Genomic DNA, 21,472 nt, shown 5'->3' on the forward strand with positions numbered 1-21,472 from the left:
TGAAAGGCATTGTGTCACCAAACCAGAAGCAGGGTTAAGATTTTGAGAGGCAGCTGAGTTCAGTTGGGTCCCCACAGGCGCGGTTTCTGCATCATTTTTTATAGCGCCTTCCGCCTCCACAGTGGGTCGCATTGAATTACTAACTTGGTACCATAGTTCCAATAGTTAGTTATTATCAGTCCTCCCAAATGTAGAGTGCAGGTCTGATTTATTTGCGTTTGGTGCCTCGTGCACTTGTACGTTGATCTCTGCCTGTTCTGCATTATTCAAACGCAAAATGGTGTCCTGTTCTTTTGTGAAGAATGAAGAAATGTCTTTTGTTTTACATGTGGCATTCTTTGTAGGAACCGGGGTTACAGAAGGGTATATTATTTCAGATTATTCCTCTCCCAATGCACCAACCACTCCCATTGTTGGGGCACGCCTACACCCACTGCATTTACCATATGGTTTTTGCCTCCTTAGGTTAGAGTTCCTGGGTTTAGTCAGTGCCTTCGCCGGCATGTTGATTGTTATTAACTAGTGAGCACAGACCGCACTTTCCGATGGGCTTTAGAGGGAAATACAAACAAAGTGGTGTGTTAAAGACAGTATTGTTTCTCATGGCTCAAAGGGACAAGCCCTGCACGCAAGAGAGATACTATATTTTATAACACCAGCAGTGTATTCAAAGTAAAACATTGCTCAAAGGGACAAGCCTTGCAGTCACCGGGGAAAAGAGTCAAAAGAGTCTTTTGCGGGAGGCTCAGAAGCCCAACTTGTCACTGATAGTTCCATTTGCACCTCCCACTTGCAGCAATGGGTATCCTTAGGGTGCGAAAATATCACCTTGATGAGGGTAGGGGTGTCTCTTAAGTCACTTACTTGTTTGCTATACATATGTTCTCTGTGCCCCTGTTTGAAAACACGCAGGATATCCCCACGCAAGGAGAGATGGGGGTAGTTTCCAAAAATCACCCAAGTCCCAGCACAGCAAGCCGGCAGCCAGCACTCCTGTTCTGTAGGCAGCCACGGAACAGAGAACACTCAGTCACACTCTGCCACGCTCCGCTGTGGCAGGAGTGGTTGAGTGTTATGGCCTGCCCGCAAGATAGTAGACACAGGAGATAGACACTCCTACACCATTAGGAAAACGCTGCGCTTGCCGCACCAGTCGAGTCTGAACACCACAGAGCACTCAGTCACACTCCACTACGCTCCACTGTGGCATGAGTGTTTGAGTTGTATAGGCCACCTCCAAGATAGTAGACTGAGGAGATAGACTCTCCCACACCGTTAGGAAAATTCTCCGCTTGCCGCACCAGTCAAGTCTGAACACCACAGAACACTTGGTCACAAAATAGAGTTTGCTTGTCATCTGCGCAGCAGTAAAATCAGATGCCTATTGAATGCAGAAGTGTCAGCCAGGCAAACTAATGCTCGCTGTTTTAAAAGGCTTAGACTGATTGCTTGAGTGCAGTGTGGCAAAAATGATCAAATCCTGTTTAGGGCCATCGCAGTGGCCCCAAATGTATGAAGACATGAAGGTGGTCGAGGAGAATGTCATGATCAGTGTTGTCAAATACTGCAAATAGGTTCAGCAGCAGGAACACCTTGGCATTACTTTCATCAATCATTCTTCCAATAGCATCTTGTATGCATCCAAAGACAACCTCCGGGCTCATTTGGTACGAAATACTGCCTGGAAGAAATCCAAGACTTATGAGGAAGTGCAGTTCTCCAGAAGTGTTGCTTGAGATCTGAGTGGCTAGCAATTAACTGGGTGGGTCAGTGGATTCAAGAGGGGGCTCCTTCAAGAGAGGTAGAGCTGCAGACTGCATGACATCCGAGCAGCTCGGCTCAGAATATGTTTCAACAGCTCTGCTGGAGGAGGTGATTAAATACAGGTTTAGCTTGTTTGTGTGGCCACGGTTCCAGTGGGGAGCCAGACTATTTGGCCTTCTATATCTACGAGTATAAGGCAGGTACATGTTGACAGTTCTTCCGGAAAATTAAATTCATCCGAGCTAGCAGCAGATATGTCCCTGCTCAAGTGCAATCGCTAAGTAATCTGTGCAAACGCTATGTACTAAGGCATGAAAAGGGAGGAAGAAGGAAAAGGGCAAACACATTAGACTAATGCAAAACACTAGCACAATACAGTAAATACACACTATGCTGACCAAATGTATGTAATCGACGTCACTAGTATTACTAACTCAACCAGAAAATGTGAAGTGGCTCAGAGGTACATTTTTCTAGTGATTAACCCTTTTGAATTCCCTGTGCCTTCACTTGCGTCTTAAAAGTGGCCCCTATCCGATGACTACCTTAGCTTGCCTCTCATTAAACACATGTATCAAGGCATTTCAACCGAGTACTGTGGCAAATTGTAACACCCACTGCGTTTACCTGCAAAACAACGCACTCTAAGGTACATAACATGTTTTATGAGCGCTATATTAAAGCTCACATTCAAATAAATCAAAAACATTGATATCTCTTTCTCAACAAATTACATAATGCACGGTTTCACAAAACCAGAATGCGTCAGAAATCCGAATAGTGACATGGAATATTTGGCAGCTCTAGCACGTTTCACGTGGGCCCTGTTGAATTTTGGCAGCTGGAAGGGTTCATTTGGTTTCAAAGATGGCGTTAGTTTTCTGGTGTCGTATTATCGAGACGTGTACGTGCTTTTAGTCAGATATTGAAGGGAAGTATAATTTGAAATGGTTCAATTATCTAGCCCTGCATGTTGTTTTTGTAAGCGACATATTTTTAAAACGTTAGAGGAAATGGCTAAACAGCCTGCTTCTGGAAACGCCCCAATCGCTATAACCTTTTTGCTGACTCTCAGATTTTAGTTCCCATACATTTCATGCCTGCACGGGAAATATATTGCACACTTAATGTGATGAGTAAGTTGTGCTCATTTGGAACTCGAGGATACATGCATAGCCAACATCCTGTTTATGCGTGCATGAGGAAGGGCGTGGGCCCTACTATATAGGCTCTTGCTGTGCACACGCTGAGACGCCGGAACTCACGGCTAGCAGCACTTCCACAATTGGCCTAATTTATTGCACTACTTCGTAGTCTTCCATTATTATTATGGAGTCCATATTTAATTGAAAAGCTATTCTGCATTTTTGTGTGAGCGCCTTTTTTATCAATGGTTGTGTGGGAAAATAATGTTAAAGACAAAGAACATAATGAAAAAGAAAGACGATTTGAAACACATTTAATTGAAAATTGTGACCACAAATGCAAACATGGAATTTTGGAGGATAACACTGCCATTACTGTTGTGGTAGGTGCTACAGGGACTTAATTAAGCTGCATTTATTACATGAGATGAAAGATGAGAGACATGCATTATTCCTTTGATCATCCTTTCGACATGTATGTACGTTCAATACAAATGGTCCAGTACGGCCAATGGACAGGTATATATATATATATATATATATATATAAATATATATATATATATATATTCAGTAAAAAAACTTTGTTAAAGGGACGTTATGGTTAAGTTGCCCTACTAAAAACCTGTGAAATTCAGTAAAAAAAAAACGTTAAAGGGATGTTATGGTTAAGTTGTGCTACTAAAAACCTATGAAATGCACTAAAAAAAACTTTCTTAACGGGACGTTATGGTTCGAAGTACAACCGAAAAACCCTTGAAATTCACCAGTTATGGTAAGCTAAGCAACCATAACTCGCGCCACCACTGTGCACTGCTAACACTTACACCTGGACATCAAAGATGACATCAGAAATGTCATTGATGACATCAGCCTCAGCACCACCCCCAACTCCTCCACCACCACCACCTTCCCAAGTGCCTGCAGAGGGGAATACGTTTGAGGATGTAGAGAGCGAGGAAGAAGAGGATGAAGAGAATGAGGTGGAGGAACTCCCTGCTACCAGCACTCGCCGGGAGTCGTGGGTGTGGCGGTTGTTTCCCGTTTATGGTAACGTACCAAAAGCATGTGTGAACCAGATCACCTGTAAACAGTGCAAGTTGGTGTTGAGTCGTGGAAGACCTGGTGCGCACTTCTTTGGTACGACAACCATGAAACGACACCTAACTTCATTCCACGGTGCGGACATTCGCATGGTTGTACCATGTAAAGAACGTAGTAGGTGGAGTTCCTCCGCAGCATCATCTGTTTCTGATCTTCTCACCACAAGAGACACTCCTGTGGGAGAGCGCATCCCTCCAGCTGCTTCACAGGCCATTTGTGATGCTGTTGACCCTTACCTTGCGAGGGTCGCAGTATTGTGTATGTACTGTGACGCAGTACTCTGCAGGGGGGAGAGTCTTCAAAGTGCTTTCGAGACTACGGTCACAGAGCACCAAAAGAGCTGCTACCTACCTAAATTAGGCTCACCCTACATCTTTCTCTCTCCACATGCCCTTTCTTATCCCCGTGGTTGGTGTCCCTTCTTTACCTTCCTTTCCCCTCCTCTCCAAGTGTGTCGTGTGTAATAAATCCCAGAAAATATAAAACAACAACATTTTTTAAAAAAGGCTGTTTTCAGAGCCGCCTTTCTCAGTTTAAAAAAGGAACTATCAAGTAAACGGTGTAGGCCCCCTCGCATTTTTCAAAAAGTCAGCGGACAGTCCTAGGACAGACAAAGTTTTAGGGTGCAATCGTAGCAAAACCAATGCACTTTTCTCTGGGAGTAAGTGGTGGATCTGAAAAGAACCTTTTGGTGGTGTTTTGTGTGTTTGAAAAACTTGGATTCGTCAACATGTGATGCAAAATAGTGGACTATAATTCGAAAAAAGGTCTCAATGCATTTTGTAAATTTCAAAGAAAAATCTGATTGCCAGCATATGTAAGATGGACTCATTCACTGCGAAAAATGAATGTGCTATGAAACATAATGTTTTCATTGTGGAAAGAGGACAAGCCAACATCTCTTAGAAAGGCAAAAACAGCCTTATTGACATTGCGCCTCGCTTTCTCCATTTGTGGACCAAATAAAGAACAACAGAGCCACATTTGTCTTTGCGCAATACGAGAAAAAATTACTTGGCAATTTGGAAACATGTCCATGACCTTCTCAAGTCCTTCCTTCATTGCAAATTGCAAACAAATTCCAGACACATGCCCTAAACTGTTTCCTCCACAATGAATGATAATTATATCAGGATGACGCTCTGTCTGTAAAGTAGCACAGAGAGGTAGCAAGTCCAGCCACTTCATTCCAAACACTCCATGCCAGTGCACTTCCACATGAGGGAATCCAATATCTGCAGATATACCGCAACGTTCTGCATGCACTTTCAACCAATGTATCCATGACTCTCCCAAAATCCCGATAATCTGTTTTCGAGCACACACAGCCATAGCTGTCTGTTCTCCTCTCAGGAAAAAGACGTTCTCACTAAATCTCTCCATTCACAACACACCCACTGAACTTTACTGACAAATCCCTTGCTCTGCTCATTCTCATTTGCATGCCTCTCCACCCCAGAATCCCCGTATGTAATACACTCTGCCTGCAGACTACCGCCATGTCCGTGGACATGTAGAGGATCTGAGCGTGGCAACTGTACATTTAAATAGTGTTCCACATTTCCCCTTTAAGGTGGGCTCTGAAAAGAGCATTTTTTTTTGGGTTTTTTTGCAGATGCCTGACAGACACCTGTTATTTTGTATTTTTTTCCCTTCTTTGTTTACTCATGCAATCATCACATAACCTGCTCCAAAGCAAGCCTTACATTTCAAAAGAAAATGTCATTTCCCAAAAAAGATAAGGAAACACCATCTGCTTCAAAATAAGCCACATTACTGGAAACAATGTTCCCGTGGCTACAGAAAAACATACCAGCTCTTAACATGAAAGCACGCACACCGCGATGTATTGCACACCTACCAATATTTTGATCAGGACAAAAAACAGAACTGTTGTCCCATTTTGCTTTAGGGAGTAAGCCAGAAAAAATTACTTTCTCAGTTGGAAAGATGTTGATGACTGCATGAACCAACTGTTCCAAATCTCCCAACAAAGTAGGTGAACTCACGTAGCCGAAATAGAAAGCACAATAGTGTAAAACTACCACATGGGGACTGTTCATCCTATGCATATCTGTGCAAACTTGGAGAATTGCTTCTACATTGCAGTCAGTTGAAGCGCTCCCCACCACCTCCACTCCTCTTACATCGAAACTGTTTGCCACATGCCCATATTCAGAATAGTGCTGTAAACCATGGACAAAAATATCTCCGAGCACCAACACCCTGACTGTCTCCACCTCTGCCATCTTCACTACAAACACTCTCTTTCTACACAAATCAACAATGTCAACATCTGATTGGCTGATCCCTACAGTCCCCTTTCCATACTGGATTTGCTGTAAAACCCTGTATGTGGCACGCCCTACCTGCCGACAGGCGCGGTGTCGGCGCGGCATGTAACTCTTAGCCAGCCCTCCTACCCTTTCCACATCACTTGCGAACCCATTCCCTCATTGGACACAGCTAAGCAGTCACACAACCATCCACCAATCACTTTCAAGACCTCTACATCTAACTCCATCATCAGAGTTCTGCAGTTCAAATGTACTATTGATCACTCTGAATACAAGTCTCATATCATTGCAAAGCACCAAATACAAAAACTACTGTGCAAGTCTCCAGAATTTCTACTTACAGCTCCATGCTTACCCACATGCATGATTACAAAGTACAGGTATGCATTTTCTATTCAGAGTACATGTGCAACTCTTATGATTCCATTTAAACAAATGAATGTCAATTAATGCTAATAAATCTGCATAGCCAATACATACATAACAATGGTCCCACTTTATCGTACTACTTCTTACTATCTCCAGCATAACCTATACATACGTACCAACCCTCCCGATTTACGCACAAAACTTGATTTTTCATTAAAAAATGTCCCAATTTTTTACTGTCTTCCGCCTACAGTAACGCTACTTCCATTGCGATCGTATGAGAAAAATAAACGTTCCCGATTACTGTGGTGACATCTCCCTCTCAGGTGCTCCCGATTTTTCTCATTCCCACTTCTAATATGAAAGTATTCATATGTTTCCTATCTACTATAATGACCTATCACTTCTAAACCTCTCTGCTATCTACAACACAGCTACAAAAAACCAAGGGAATTTCATGAACTTAAAATTGTACTCATTTGCGAAGCAGGTTCAAATAACATACAGCAAATAACATATAAAGGCTGCACATAGTCATTTAAAATGCACACATACACTGTTTTGAGATATCAAAAGAGAATACTTCCACAAAAACTTAAAAATGAACGTGTACATTAACATCACTGCCTTAAACACACAAAATGAATAACTTCTTCCTTTTACAATTGCAGTGAAGACCACTCTCCTGAAAATCAACAGAATCTACACTACAAACAACATATCTGAAGAAACCTGGTCATTGCACAAAAAAAGTAAGTACAGTACTACCTTTATATTCTTACTGTTCCTCAAAGAGTCTGTGTGGGTCATTTATGTAATTTGCGCACAAAAAAAAAATTGATTTCTGAACCATTCTTGCCACAAATTCCCATTTATTAAACAAAGATTAACAGGCAGAATGGCACACAAATTCCCATTTTTTTGGAACACAAATAACATACACAAGTCTTAGAATGTTAGTACTACAAAACAAATACCTGTTTTAATTTATACCATTACGATTATTATTAATGCTTCTCCTCACCACTAGCTCACTTTCTACTCTCATCTGAAGCACAGTGTAGTAACATACAAACAGAAAAATAGCCTTCCCAACTCATTGTAACTGCCCAATGCACATTCACACACCACCACAAACATCTTCCCCATCAAACTCATACACGGATGCACACAGCACACATACATTGTAAAACAGACCAACCCATCCTTTTTTTTTTTCAACAGACCCCAAAGAATGCCTACCAAAAAGCAAGTCTGTAGAAAGGAACGCAGAAATATAGCAAATGAAAATGAAACTGTCCAAAGTAAGCATCCATCTCTACCAGAATTTGTACAAAACGTTGAAACAAAACAGCTAATGCAGTCATTTAGCGAAACAAAAGAAGCTTCAACTACAGATACTTTGCCTCCTATACCAAAATGTGGCAAGAAACAGAAAATGCTTAACAAGAATTTGGCTACCACTACTGCTAACACTTCTCCTATAAATCCTCATATACTAGCAAGAAACCATGGTAAAAAAAAGTATTTTAGCAAAAATGTTCCACCACAGAGTCCTTCAGAATCTAATAAGAAGAGGACCAAAATCATCCACAACCCTTAAAACCTACCATAGAAAATTAATCCTAGAAGCTCTTGTAGACAGTGCAATCCTTCTCAAAAGGAAGTTATTTATTTTAGTTTTAAACAGGATGAAACCACTAACAAAACTAAGTACTAAACTACAAAAGAAACTTCTCAATGATCTGAATGTCAACAAAAATAACTTCTTAAATATTTGTGCAGGTGAATGGAGTCACACAACAACCACAGAACCATATTTTAATGAAGAAGTATACAAACAAAATCAAACAAACACAATTGCCATCCATAGCAGTGGACGAGGATATGAAAAAATCAATAATAGCATCATGGAACAAGAAACACTGCTTACAAAAGTATCCCCAGAAAACTCAAAATTACCTCTCCATTCGACTGAACCAGACCGTCCAGTATACAAATGGCCATGCACGTCAATGTGTAACATTCCCAACAAATCTTTCAAATCTTTACGCCAGTTCCTCAATCAGTATGTAAAAGGTAAAGACAAAATCAAAATCAAAATGAAAGTGCTGCAAAATATGGATACCTGTCCAGTGCACAAATACACAGGACTACAAGGACATTCATTAGCCTGCATTTCAGGACCTATTTGCAAAAGCACCTTCCATGATATCAAAATGATATCAACACATCATTCAAATGTAAGAAATCTAGTGTATAAACTGTACTATGCTAAAAGTCCAGCTTTAGAACTAGCCAATTTAAATAACACTCTTCTGCATGGTACACCCAAATACCCACAAGAAGAAATCGACTGTATCCATAGAGAATATTTTGGAAGTGAAAGCCACTTACAAAATTTAATAGCTTTAGAACAGACTAGCGACAATTCTGCAAATGGCAACCTTCTATTACACACATACAAAAAAGAAATACTAAAATTTAAAAGCACATCCGCTGAAGTACCAAACCATGTGTGTGTGTGTGTTGTCGCAGAACTTTTTACAAAAGTAATACAAAAACTATAGACATAACATACAAAATAGAAGACAATGAAGATTCCAAATGATTTGAATTAGCTCTCTACCTTTTAGCAGAAAACAAATTCGAAATAAGTGCACCCCTAATATGTTGCAGTTACTGCACTACAAAACTTGACAACAACCAAACTCTTACACGTGCTATAACACATAATTTGGAATTATTAGCACTACCAAAACCCCTGCAACAACTCAATTTGTATGAGAGCATCATAATTCAAACAGTACACCCATTTCAAGCAATAATACGCCTTCAACAAAAAACAGCAAAGTTAGCTCCCTCTGAATTGGTGAAAGGCATTTGTGGCAAAGTAGTTTATTTACCATTAGATCTGACAGAAAAGGTGCACACTCTAGGAGTGCAAAGTCCAATAGAGCATTCTTTAATTGTCATAGTAAATGGTGTACCAACAATAGACAAAAACAATTGCAAACAACTGGTGGACTTACGTAAAGTTAGACAAGCCTTGCAATATCTGAAAGGCAATAATGAATACTCCAAAGAAATAAATATTGAAGAAAGCTTAAGGGAAACAACTGAAATAATTCAAGAGTCATAGGAAACCGGTCAATTTGAACTTCTGGATCCTGCTGCAGTATCCACTCTTTTGGACCATTATACAATTCATCCATTGCACTCTAATGTGTGCATAGAGGATGCACTAGAAACTTACCAAATGCGACAAACCAAAGGGTCACCAATGAGCATATGGGAAAAAAGTATAGAAGCATGTGCTTTTCTACTACTATTTCCTACTGGCAAAGGAGGAAGATACAATGATAGACCCACTCAGATAACAGCATCAGAATACCGCTCATTACAAATTCATTCTGAAGATTCCAGATTTAGACAAAATGTGGAGTACATATTCCACCTACTCTTTGAAAGTGAACTAGCAACCCTTTGTTACAGAGTTGCACACATATTGAAATCTGGAATGCACTTTCAAAATATGTCAGCTACGCAATTAATACAAAAAGTGCAAGAAAAAGATGACGTTTTACAATCAAGCATAACAAATCTGTTTGCAAACAAAATAATACTGGTTCCAACATCACAGAGATGTACATTGTATGATCAGAAACCTTGGACCACCCACTTGGTTTGTTACATTAAGTTGTGCAGAATATACATGGGAAGATTTAAATAATTTCCTACGCATATCAAACAGCAACAAAACCAACATAGATATACTAACACCTAGACAACTTTGCTCTCTAGATCCTGTTAATGTTTCAAGTTATTTCCACCATCGTTTCATTGCTATGCTACACTTTATTTGTAATAAAACTGTCCCTCCCCTCGGAGAAGTGCAACACTTCTTTTGGTGAAAAGAATACCAAGCCAGAGGAGCACCACATATCCACATGCTTTTATGGATTAAAGGTGCACCTAAATTTGGTCAGGACAGTGATGCCACTATTTTAAATCCCTTCACAAAGGACACATAGTGACCTTCATGGACAAATTGTACAATTTCAAAGACACAATGTGGCAAATATTGTCGTCTCAAATACAAAAGCAAAGGGAAATAAAAGTATACCAAATGCTGCTTTGGTTTCCCTAGAACAGTTACAGAAACAGGTGAAGTGAACAACTTCATGTCTTCAGTTCGACATAGTGTTAAAGGTAAATCACCTAAGAACACGCATTACATAAAAAGAACAGAAGAATCAAAATATATCAATGATTACAATGTAATCATTGCCCTCTTATGGAATGCAAACATAGATGTGCAGTATTCCAGATAATTCCACTGCAGTTGCACAATATGTTACAGCCTACTTAACAAAAGTAGAGAAAACAGAGCTGCAAGACCTCTGGAAACAGACAAAACACTATCTCAGAAATTGTACAGCCTAGGTATAAAAATGCTCTCTCATAGAGAATGTGGCACCTATGAAGCTGCAGATCGTTTAACCGGTACTGCTTTGTATGGAAAATCTGAAAATATAGTATGGCTAAGTCTTGGTCCTGATAAATCTAGAAAAAGAGTTCTCAAATCATATTAGGACATAGAAACAATAGCCAAAAATGATCCCAAAAGCCAAGACATTTTGAAAAACAATTTACTAGACACATACTAACCGAACAGGAGTACCACTTTGGAAACCATGTGTCTATACCACATAGCCCAAAACTTTGCATACAAAAATAATATAAAACCTGATGAAAGCAAAGGTAGATATAGAGTGACAGAGTGAAGGCAGCTTAGTGAAACTTACCAAATGAAGCTTAATTAATCATGTCAAATTGTCATTAAAAATTCCTCAACAGAAAGAACTATATTACATGTCCCTGCTACAACTTTTTAAATCATGGACAAAAGAGGAAGAGATACTAGATAACTATGACTGCTATGAAGATGCTTTTAAAGCCAATGAAAACGCTATCACCGATGTGAACTTTACGCAGTACAAAACAATGTTGCACAATGAACAACAACAAGAAGAACTCCAGGCCCAACTAGATAAGGACACTTTCGACAGTAGTCAATCTTCTGTAACAGGAAGCCAAGAACCACTAGGACAGCCACTAATAGCAAATGAGGCAGAATTAACTATGACAGAAGTGGAAAACACCATGTGTCACTATGGAAAAGATAGAGAAGTCTTAACTGTACTACAATCAAAACTTAACAAAGACCAGTGCCCATTTTTGAAGAAGTAACAAAAGAAATTGCACAAAATAAAGAATGTACCTGCCAAAATTACAAACCTATACTGCTGCAGTCAGTGGTGAAGCTGGTTCAGGGAAAACATTCTTAATCAAAATCATCAGCAAGTTCCTTCAAAAATTGACAAACAACAAACTGTCAGCTGTTGTAACTGCCCCCACAGGTTTAGCTGCCTACAACATAGGCGGTGTCACTTTACACCAATTACTACTCCTTCCAGTAGAACACCAAAACAAATTAGACTATTACAAACTTTCTACAGAAGCTGCAATGGAACCACGCACAGTATTAAAACAAATGAAAATGCTACTAATAGTTAAAGTGAGCATGGTCTCCTACCGAGTGTTGGCTTTGATTCACCTAAGATTGCAAGAAGTACTTAAAAGAAACTACGAAGAAATCTTTGCAGGAAAACACATTATCGTTTTCGGAGATCTTCTACAATTGACACCAGTGAAAGTTGAACCTATTTTTAAAACCTTAGGACACAAACTCTGCGGTAAAACTTTTGGCAGCATAGGAAATGTCAACCTTTGGCAACATTTCCAATACAGAGAGTTAACAGAAAACATGCGTCAATCTGCAGACCTCACTTACGCCAACATTTTTAAAAGTATTAGAATTGGTGTACTATCTCAAGAAGCACAAGCAATATTGAAAAACCGGCACATCCATGCACTTTATGGCGATAACGCATGTGCTACTGATGTTATGGAACAATTAGCGCACAAAAATGTCAATTGTATGTCCTTAATGCCAACTCTTGCAAGCTGTTCCAAATTCAATGAAACAATGTTAAAAAAAGAAATACAACCGATAATTTAAATTTGCTCCACAGACAAACTGTACGTACATGGTATGGCACTACCCATGTGTCAGCAAGCCACAACAAGACTAAATACCATAGAAATTTCAATCTCCAACACAGCTGGGTTGGAAAAAATATTAAAATTATCCCTAAATTGTAGGGTAATGCTTAAATATAACCTTGACGTGGAGCAAGGATTACTTAATGGGGCACTGGGTACAGTTGTTGGCTTTCAAACATACCCACGTGACAACAACATTCAGTTTGTCAATATTCTCTTTGACAAACTTTCCGAAGTAAAAAGGATAGAGCGCTCAACAGCTCAATTCCTTCTCTTCAAAGACATGTATGTACGTAGAGGAACTTTTCTCTAACTCTTGCATATGCAGTCACCATTCATAAATCCCAAGGTCTTACCCTAGACAAAGCATTGATATATATTGGTAACACAGTCTTTAAAGAAGGCATGAGCTACGTAGCACTATCACGCTTATGTACACTTGACAGTCTATTTCTAATCAACTTTGATGCAAGTAAAGTGAACACTGATATTCCTTGCATTTTAGAATACAATAGACTATGTTCATTGTACACCCCCCATCTCAAATCATATCCTGTTCCAGAAAAAGGAAAACATTGTAAAAGAAAACTAATTCAAACAGAAATGCAACAGGATCTGACTGCAAATCCTTCAAAGAGAGTAAAAGAAGCTAATACTTCATCAATTACAACAAGCAAAGAAGAACCTATTAGTGAAAGTAAATCAGGTACTTCTTCAAAGAAGGAACACAAACTCTGAAAAAATCATTAGGACACAGAACTATCTGGTCCATTCAAATTTTCAAATGAAACTGGTATAAATTGCTGCACAAATGTAGCAATGAATATTCTTTTTCAATTGCCACCAATTGTTAACAACATTTACTTACACAGTACAGACCAAATGTGTTTGCAAATGTTAGTCCTTCATAGAAATGCAACAAATAATCCTGACAACACGTGTAGTGTTCACAGAATAGGACAAGAATTGGACTACTGTGCTGGAATGGTGAGGTTCACTATAAACCCAGAAGATGATCCACAAGAATTTCTAATGTACTTACTACAAGTACTCAAAAACAAAAACATACCTATAAATGAAATCTTCCAGATTTCATACATGTGGAAACATACATGCACTCTCTGCAACAATGTGACACAGGAACAATTCCCTAATGAGCGATTTGTGTATGTATCCATACCTAATTGTGAATCCATTCCATTTCAGCAACTGGTACAAAATGCAAACCATGGCAGAATATGTACTATCTGCAATTCAGATAATCGCTCCACCTTACTTATACAAACACATAGTAACTACATAATACTAATGCTTCTACGTTACAATGCAGATGGTACGAAAAACAACTGCAAGCTGATTGGATTCACACATGGTGAAATATCACTTGGTAGGAAAACCTTCACAACAATAGGTATAATCTACCACGCAGGAGCCACAACCAACTCAGGGCACTACACTGCATATATAAAAAAGAATGTGGATGGTTTGAATGTAATGATAGTACCGTTACTCTAAAGCAGAGATTACCAGCTAATCTTACAAACGCGTATTTAATGTTCTTAAAACCAAAATTTGATAACTGAACTGTACTTAAACCTTAAGTACACTTGTAGTAAAAAGATATAAACTGTCACAATATTTCAAAACCTATCTAACTGCCCGAAGATTCTACAACAACTAATCAGATAAATTAATACCACTCAAATAGAGCAAAAAATTGACAGTTAGAATACGCCAATTGGTATATAACTGTCCCAAAATTTACAAATATGCAAACAGATAAATCAATACCACGAAATTATATCAAAACATAAACAGTTAGAATATGCCTACTGGTATCTAACTGGGCCAAAATTTTACAATATCCAAACAAATACCTAGTTACAATGCAGATGGTACCAAAAACAACTGCAAGCTGACTGGATTCACACACGGTCAAATGTCACTTGGTAAGAAAACCTTCACAACAATAGGTATAATCTGCCACGCAGGAGCCACAACCAATGCAGGTCACTCACTACACTGCATATATTAAAAAAAAATGTGGATGGTTCGAATATAATGATAGTAGCATTACTCTAAAGCAGAGATTACCAGCAAATCTTACAAATGCGTATTTAATCTACTTAAAGCCAAATTGTAATAACTAATCTGTACTTCAACATTAAAAAAAATGCAATTAAAAGACTATAAACAGTTAGGATACGCCAACAGGTATCTAACTGCCAAAGATTGTATAACAACCACACAGATAAATGAATACCTCTGAATTGTAACAAAAAATACACAGTTAGAATACGCCAAAAGGTAACTATTTAAAAAATCTGCAACAAGCCAACATATAGAACATTAACCAGAAACAATAAGTGAACACTCAAATGAAACAAAGAAATAGTTTGTAGCATATCAAAGAAAGGTTTTTTTTTTTAATCCGACAAGGATTTTATTTCCCCAGACCTAATGATTTGAAAAAACAAACACAGGAACTGAGCAAAATGCACAGTACACTGGTTTGTATACTAAATATGAGGATCAAAAAAAGCTAAAATGTCTATTATACAATGTAATAAGTCTTTATAAAATACAAACACTAACATGCTCTTTTCTTTTATCACAGAAATTGAAAAAGAATATTTCCTCCAAGTACTAAAGTCATGTAAGAAATATATCGAATCGCAACAAATTAAACAGTAAGTATAATTTCACACATTTCATACATAATCGAATCTATATGTGTGATCTATGGCTGTAATATGGTGCATGTGGCTGTGGGCAGGGCCTAGAGTCTTGGATGTATAACCTACGGCCTACGCCCTGCGGCCATGCAACCGAGACTGTAGGTCCTGGCCACAACCACTGCAGCATATCACACCCATTGTGGCTTATAACTTCAGTACTTACAACTTTGGTCTTCGGCCATGCACCGAAGACTCTTCATCCTGCCCACAACCACCACATTATATAAAACCCATGCTGGCTTATAACTTCACAGCTTATAACTTTGGTCTTGGGTGCATGGCCTTCGGCCATGTACCGAAGACTCTAGGTCCTGGACACAACCAGTGCAGTATATGAAATCCATTGTAGCTTATGACTTCAGGGCTTATAACCTTGGTCTTGGGTGCATGGTCTTTGGCCATGCACCCAACTTCACTGCTTATAATTGCACTCCTTATAACTTTGGTCTTGTGTCCATGGCCTTCGGCTATGCATCGGAGACTGTAGGTCCTAGCCAAAACCACTGCAACATGCCACACCCAATGTGGCTTATAATTTTAGTACTCAGAACTTTGGCCTTGTGTGCATGGCCTTCGACCATGCACCCAAAACTCTATGTCTTGGACACAACCACCACAGTATATGAAACCCATGGTGGCTTATAACGTCAGTGCTTATAACTTCGGTCTTGGGTGCATGGCCATTGGCCAAGCACCCAAGACTCTAGGCCCTAGCCACAACCACCTGATAGATATTCAGTTTTATGGTTGTATCTATGGGTGTGATATGCTGCGGTGGTTGTGGCCAGGGCCTAGAGTCTTGGTTATAAGGCCTACGGCCTACGGCATGCGGCCATGCACACAAGACTCTAGGCCCTGGCCACAACCACCACAGCATATCACACCCATGGTGGCTTATAAGTCATTAGCACACCCATAGAATGGAACATTTTAACTGCGGCATGTACTCAATTTTAATATTCGCTAACACCACGCGTGTCCTTAGAACAGTTTCAACTTGCCTGCGCACAGCACGGACGGAAATACTATCCTTATGAGACTCCTCATGTTCAGTAATTACAAACATCCCGGACAGCGCGGTCGTGGCGAATAGATCATTAGCACCTGCCGCCTAAACAAATACAGTATTTCACCCATCTCTTACTCTCTGATCCTCCCCAAGCACTCTAACAAACCAAAACACTCCCCAAAACAGCATTTCGCCTCTGGTCAGTGGCGCGCTGTGGCAGGTCTAAGATGTCGGGCGCAGCCAAACAATCTGACACACATCATGCCTCAATCCAGCCAATCGGAGGACATGTCGCGTGTCCGCGGTCATGACGCAAGCCCCTTAGCCAATCGTTATCTTGTCAGGGAGCGAACAGGGAAGTGTGTCCGCAGAGCAGACGTATATATCACTAATATTTTGAGACTTACTTTTTGGTCGTTTTAAAGAAAACTACTGGACGGATTGGCACCAAATTTACAAAAGCACGCTTTCGGAACCAAGCTCCTGCCGCAAATTTGGTGAAAATCCATCCAGCGGTTTGGGCTATAGGTGTGCGCAATGTTTTTCCCCCATTCAGTCTATGGGAAAAAAAGACGTTTTGGGACCCCCCTATAACTTTTCCCCCCATGGACCAAACAACACCAAACTTTGCAAATAAAATTCAGAGTGGCCCATATACTGTTTACAGCAACTTAACTATATATTACATGGCCGCAACAGCGGCCATGTAGTTATGGTTAAGTGTGGGTTTCTCTATAGGAAGAGCACTTTTTGGGGGGCTTATAACTTCGCTCCCCGTGGACAAATCCTCACCAAACTTTGCAAAAAAAGTATATGGCCCACTCTGAAGTTATGGGGGTCCCAAAACTTTTTTTTTCCCATAGACTGAATGGGAAAAAACTTTGCGCATGGCTACAGCCCGAACCGCTGGACGGATTTACACCAAATTTGCAGCAGGAGCGGCAGCCTGGTCCCGAAAGCGTGCTTTTGCAAATTTGGTGTAAATCCGTCCATTAGTTTTTTTTTAAAATGACCAAAATGTAAGGCAAAAAAATTAGTGATATCTGTGTTCGCTTCGCGGACGGACTTCCCTGTTCGCGCCGCGGACAGCACCCCCATTGGCCCAGCAGCTTGCGTCATGTCTGCGGACATGCGACGTGTTCGCTGATTGGGCGGCGTGGTGCGTGATGTGCGTCAGATTTTCTGTTGCGCCCTCCATCTTGCATTTGTGGACGTCCGCAGACAGCGCTGTGACAGTTTGTTCAAAATGTGTATTTAGTAGAGTGTGTTGGTGTGTAGAAGTCTTTGGGGAGGATGGGGGAGTATGAGATAGTTTCAAAGTTATTTTATTTATGTGCTAGACGCTTTTGTTGTGTTCGATTTGTCTGCGGACAACACGGCTGTTCTGGAATGTTTGTAAATAAACAGAATGGACTCGGTGTCAACTTGAAAGTGTTCTAAGAACACTCGTGGGGTCTTGGAATGTTTGCAGGGGGTGTCCTGGAGACGTTGTCTGTATTGTTTGTTGGCAAGGTGAAAATGTTTTAAGAACAATCGCGGTGTCCAGAAATGTTCGTACATAAAGAAAATGGGGGTGTCCTGAGGACACTGTTTGTATTGTCCTCTGGCAAGTTGAATGTGTCCTAGGACCTTCCCCCTGTTGGACATTCCCCCTGTCCGCGGACATAAAAATGGTTGCAATGTTTGCATCTATGGGTGTGATATGCTGCGGTGGTTGTGGCCAGGGTATAGAATGTTGGGTGCATGGCCAGTTGGCCATGCACCCAAGAGGGAATGCCCTGGCCACAACCACCGCAGCATATCACACCCATAGTGGCTTTTAACTTTGGGTCAAAAACGAATTTATAAGGAACAATGTTATAAGCTTGTATCGGTGTGATATGCTGCGATGGTTGTATTTATGTTCTTATACGTACTATTTGGTTTAGTAACGGGAGTCCATGTTTTTCTTGTTCATTTCTGTAATAAAAGAAAATAGCATGTTAGTATTAGTATTTTATAATGACTTATTACATTGTACAATCAACATTTTCTTCTTTTTATTGACCCTCATATTTAGTAGATTACAAACCAGAGTACTGTGCAATGTGCAAAGTTTCTGAGTTTGTTGCTAAAATCATTGGGTCTTTGGGAGAAAAAAAAATCCATGTTGGATTAAAAAAAAACCTTTTTCTGTTATGCTACAGTTTATTTATTTGTTTGTTTTCCGTGTTTACTTGTTCTTTCAGCCTAATGCTTTATGCATTGGATTGTTCCAGTTTTTGTGAGCAGTAAGATATTAGGTATTTGTTTGGATATTGTAAAATTTTGGCCCAGTTAGATACCAGTAGGCATATTCTAACTGTTTATGTTTTGATATAATTTCGTGGTATTGATTTATCTGTTTGCATATTTGTAAATTTTGGGACAGTTATATACCAATTGGCGTATTCTAACTGTCCATTTTTTGCTCTATTTGAGTGGTATTAATTTATCTGATTAGTTGTTGTAGAATCTTCGGGCAGTTAGATAGGTTTTGAAATATTGTGACAGTTTATATCTTTTTACTACAAGTGTACTTAAAGGAGAGTTCCGGGACTTTTTTTTTATTGTCCCTACGGGTCGGCCATGTGTTTGTAAGCATAAATCGGTAGATCGTAGGAAACTTTCCTATGGACCTTACCCGACTTTTCGCCCCTTATCGCACTCGAAATCAGCCTCCATTTTGTGATAATCCTATCATTCCGCCGCATCGAGCTGGCTCACCTGCCTTTGCGGCACTAAATCAAATCCCCCGCCCCTGAGCCTGACATCAGCAGACGCGTACTGCCCATTTCAAGCACGTCTCGTGTCAACAATCGCTGCGCCTCAGCTATTGACGTGTTGCCATGGAAATGGCAGGACGCCTCTTTCCCCAATAAGTATAAACAGACCGTTTCACAACATACAGCAGCAGATTTTCGATTCCATTCCTCTCTCTGTGTTACTTTGAGTATTCTGTGACTCGTTTCAGTGCTCTGGTCAGCTACCTTCGCCGCTTGTAGCCCGTGTGAACAGATACCAGTACCACCGCTATAAATTATTTTACTATCTTTACCGCACAATGGCCACAATAATGCCGTATATGTACGAGCCCGAGTACACCGAGGAAGAACTACTGGAAAGGCAAGCACGGGAAAACGATGGGGATTCGGACGGCAGTTGGGAGGACCAGTCAACGGATGAAGAGCCTGGACCATGTCGCATGGACGGCGTCTCCACCTGGTGCACGTGCAATCGGTGCGAGCTAATGCCAACTGAGGAGGAGAACTGCTGCTGCCGTGAAAATTCCGGGTGCTTGGCCTACATTTCGGAAAGCGAGCAAAGTCAGCAGGAAGGCGAGCAAAGTCCGCAATGCATCACCGAGCTGCCAGAGTTCAGGGAAGCCTGCCTCTCACGGACAGTGTTGAGGATGATGATGGTGCTTATGCACGAACTTCGTGGCACTGTTCGTCCGCGTAATCCGAGTAACGAGTAAGTATACTCTGTTTGTGATGTCAGTGATGCCACCACTATTTCATGGTCGTCTCCCACATATAAAATTACATTTACATATCATTGGAACGCATGTAAATTGGTTCCATATAGTGCATTTTCTAGATATAATTTTTTTCTAAGGAAAATGACATGTGTTACCTGAATCGACATTGATAAGAAAGTTTGGTCAGTTTAATACAGTTTGCATCTTTTTTTTTCACAGGTGGTACAGGCTGGTGGCCTATCGTTGCTTCACTTGGTGGCTTCACGGGAGGCTCGGACACCGCGTTCGGAGAGTAATACCTGCCTGTGCGGTACTTGCCATTAGACAACATTTCCCCAGTGACAGTGGACAATACCGCGGATTTTCCCTCGATGTGCTGCAACCTCAACTTTACAATGTGTAATGTTTATTATTTATGTTTAATTAAAATCTAAAATAAAGCCCAACATATATTTTAACAATGGTTGTTTTGATTTTTTAAATGAATCTAGTGTATATTCTCCTGGGAGGGTGAGGTATTTATAAACTCACCCCCCTGCCTTCCATGTAGTAGATCCTGCAGCCATCCTCTTACATTCAGTTAGATGGCCTCTCCTTGGTGAGGCCCTGCGGCAAACGGGTCTTGTCTGCACGACCACCGCCCCGATCCACCCCCCGCCTTATCAAAGGCAGTTCGCACCGGGGTACTTGAGCTGCTGGCAAGTGGAGCTGTCAGGGAGCGATAAAGGCCAAGAGGTGCCAAAGACCATGTACACTTCAAAGTGGTCTATAGAGCATGGGTTTGTTGTTCCCATGTCTACCTCCAGACCCCGTGTCTCCTGCCAAGCATCCCCCTCACGCTGGACGGCCCCCTGCAATCCACATAAGTGTGTCTCCATTCACGAGTCTTCCTGTGTCTTGTCTGCACGACCACCGCCCCGATCCACCCCCCGCCCTATCAAAGGCAGTTCGCACCGGGGTACTTGAGCTGCTGGCAAGTGGAGCTGTCAGGGAGCGATAAAGGCCAAGAGGTGCCAAAGACCATGTACACTTCAAAGTGGTCTATAGAGCATGGGTTTGTTGTTCCCATGTCTACCTCCAGACCCCGTGTCTCCTGCCAAGCATCCCCCTCACGCTGGACGGCCCCCTGCAATCCACATAAGTGTGTCTCCATTCACGAGTCTTCCTGTGTCTTGTCTGCACGACCACCGCCCCGATCCACCCCCCGCCCTATCAAAGGCAGTTCGCACCGGGGTACTTGAGCTGCTGGCAAGTGGAGCTGTCAGGGAGCGATAAAGGCCAAGAGGTACCAAAGACCATGTACACTTCAAAGTGGTCTATAGAGCATGGGTTTGTTGTTCCCATGTCTACCTCCAGACCCCGTGTCTCCTGCCAAGCATCCCCCTCACGCTGGACGGCCCCCTGCAATCCACATAATGC

This window comes from Ambystoma mexicanum, chromosome 4q (genome assembly GCF_040938575.1).
Source record: "Ambystoma mexicanum isolate Mex_15411 chromosome 4q, UKY_AmexF1_1, whole genome shotgun sequence".
Lineage (NCBI taxonomy): Eukaryota > Metazoa > Chordata > Amphibia > Caudata > Ambystomatidae > Ambystoma > Ambystoma mexicanum.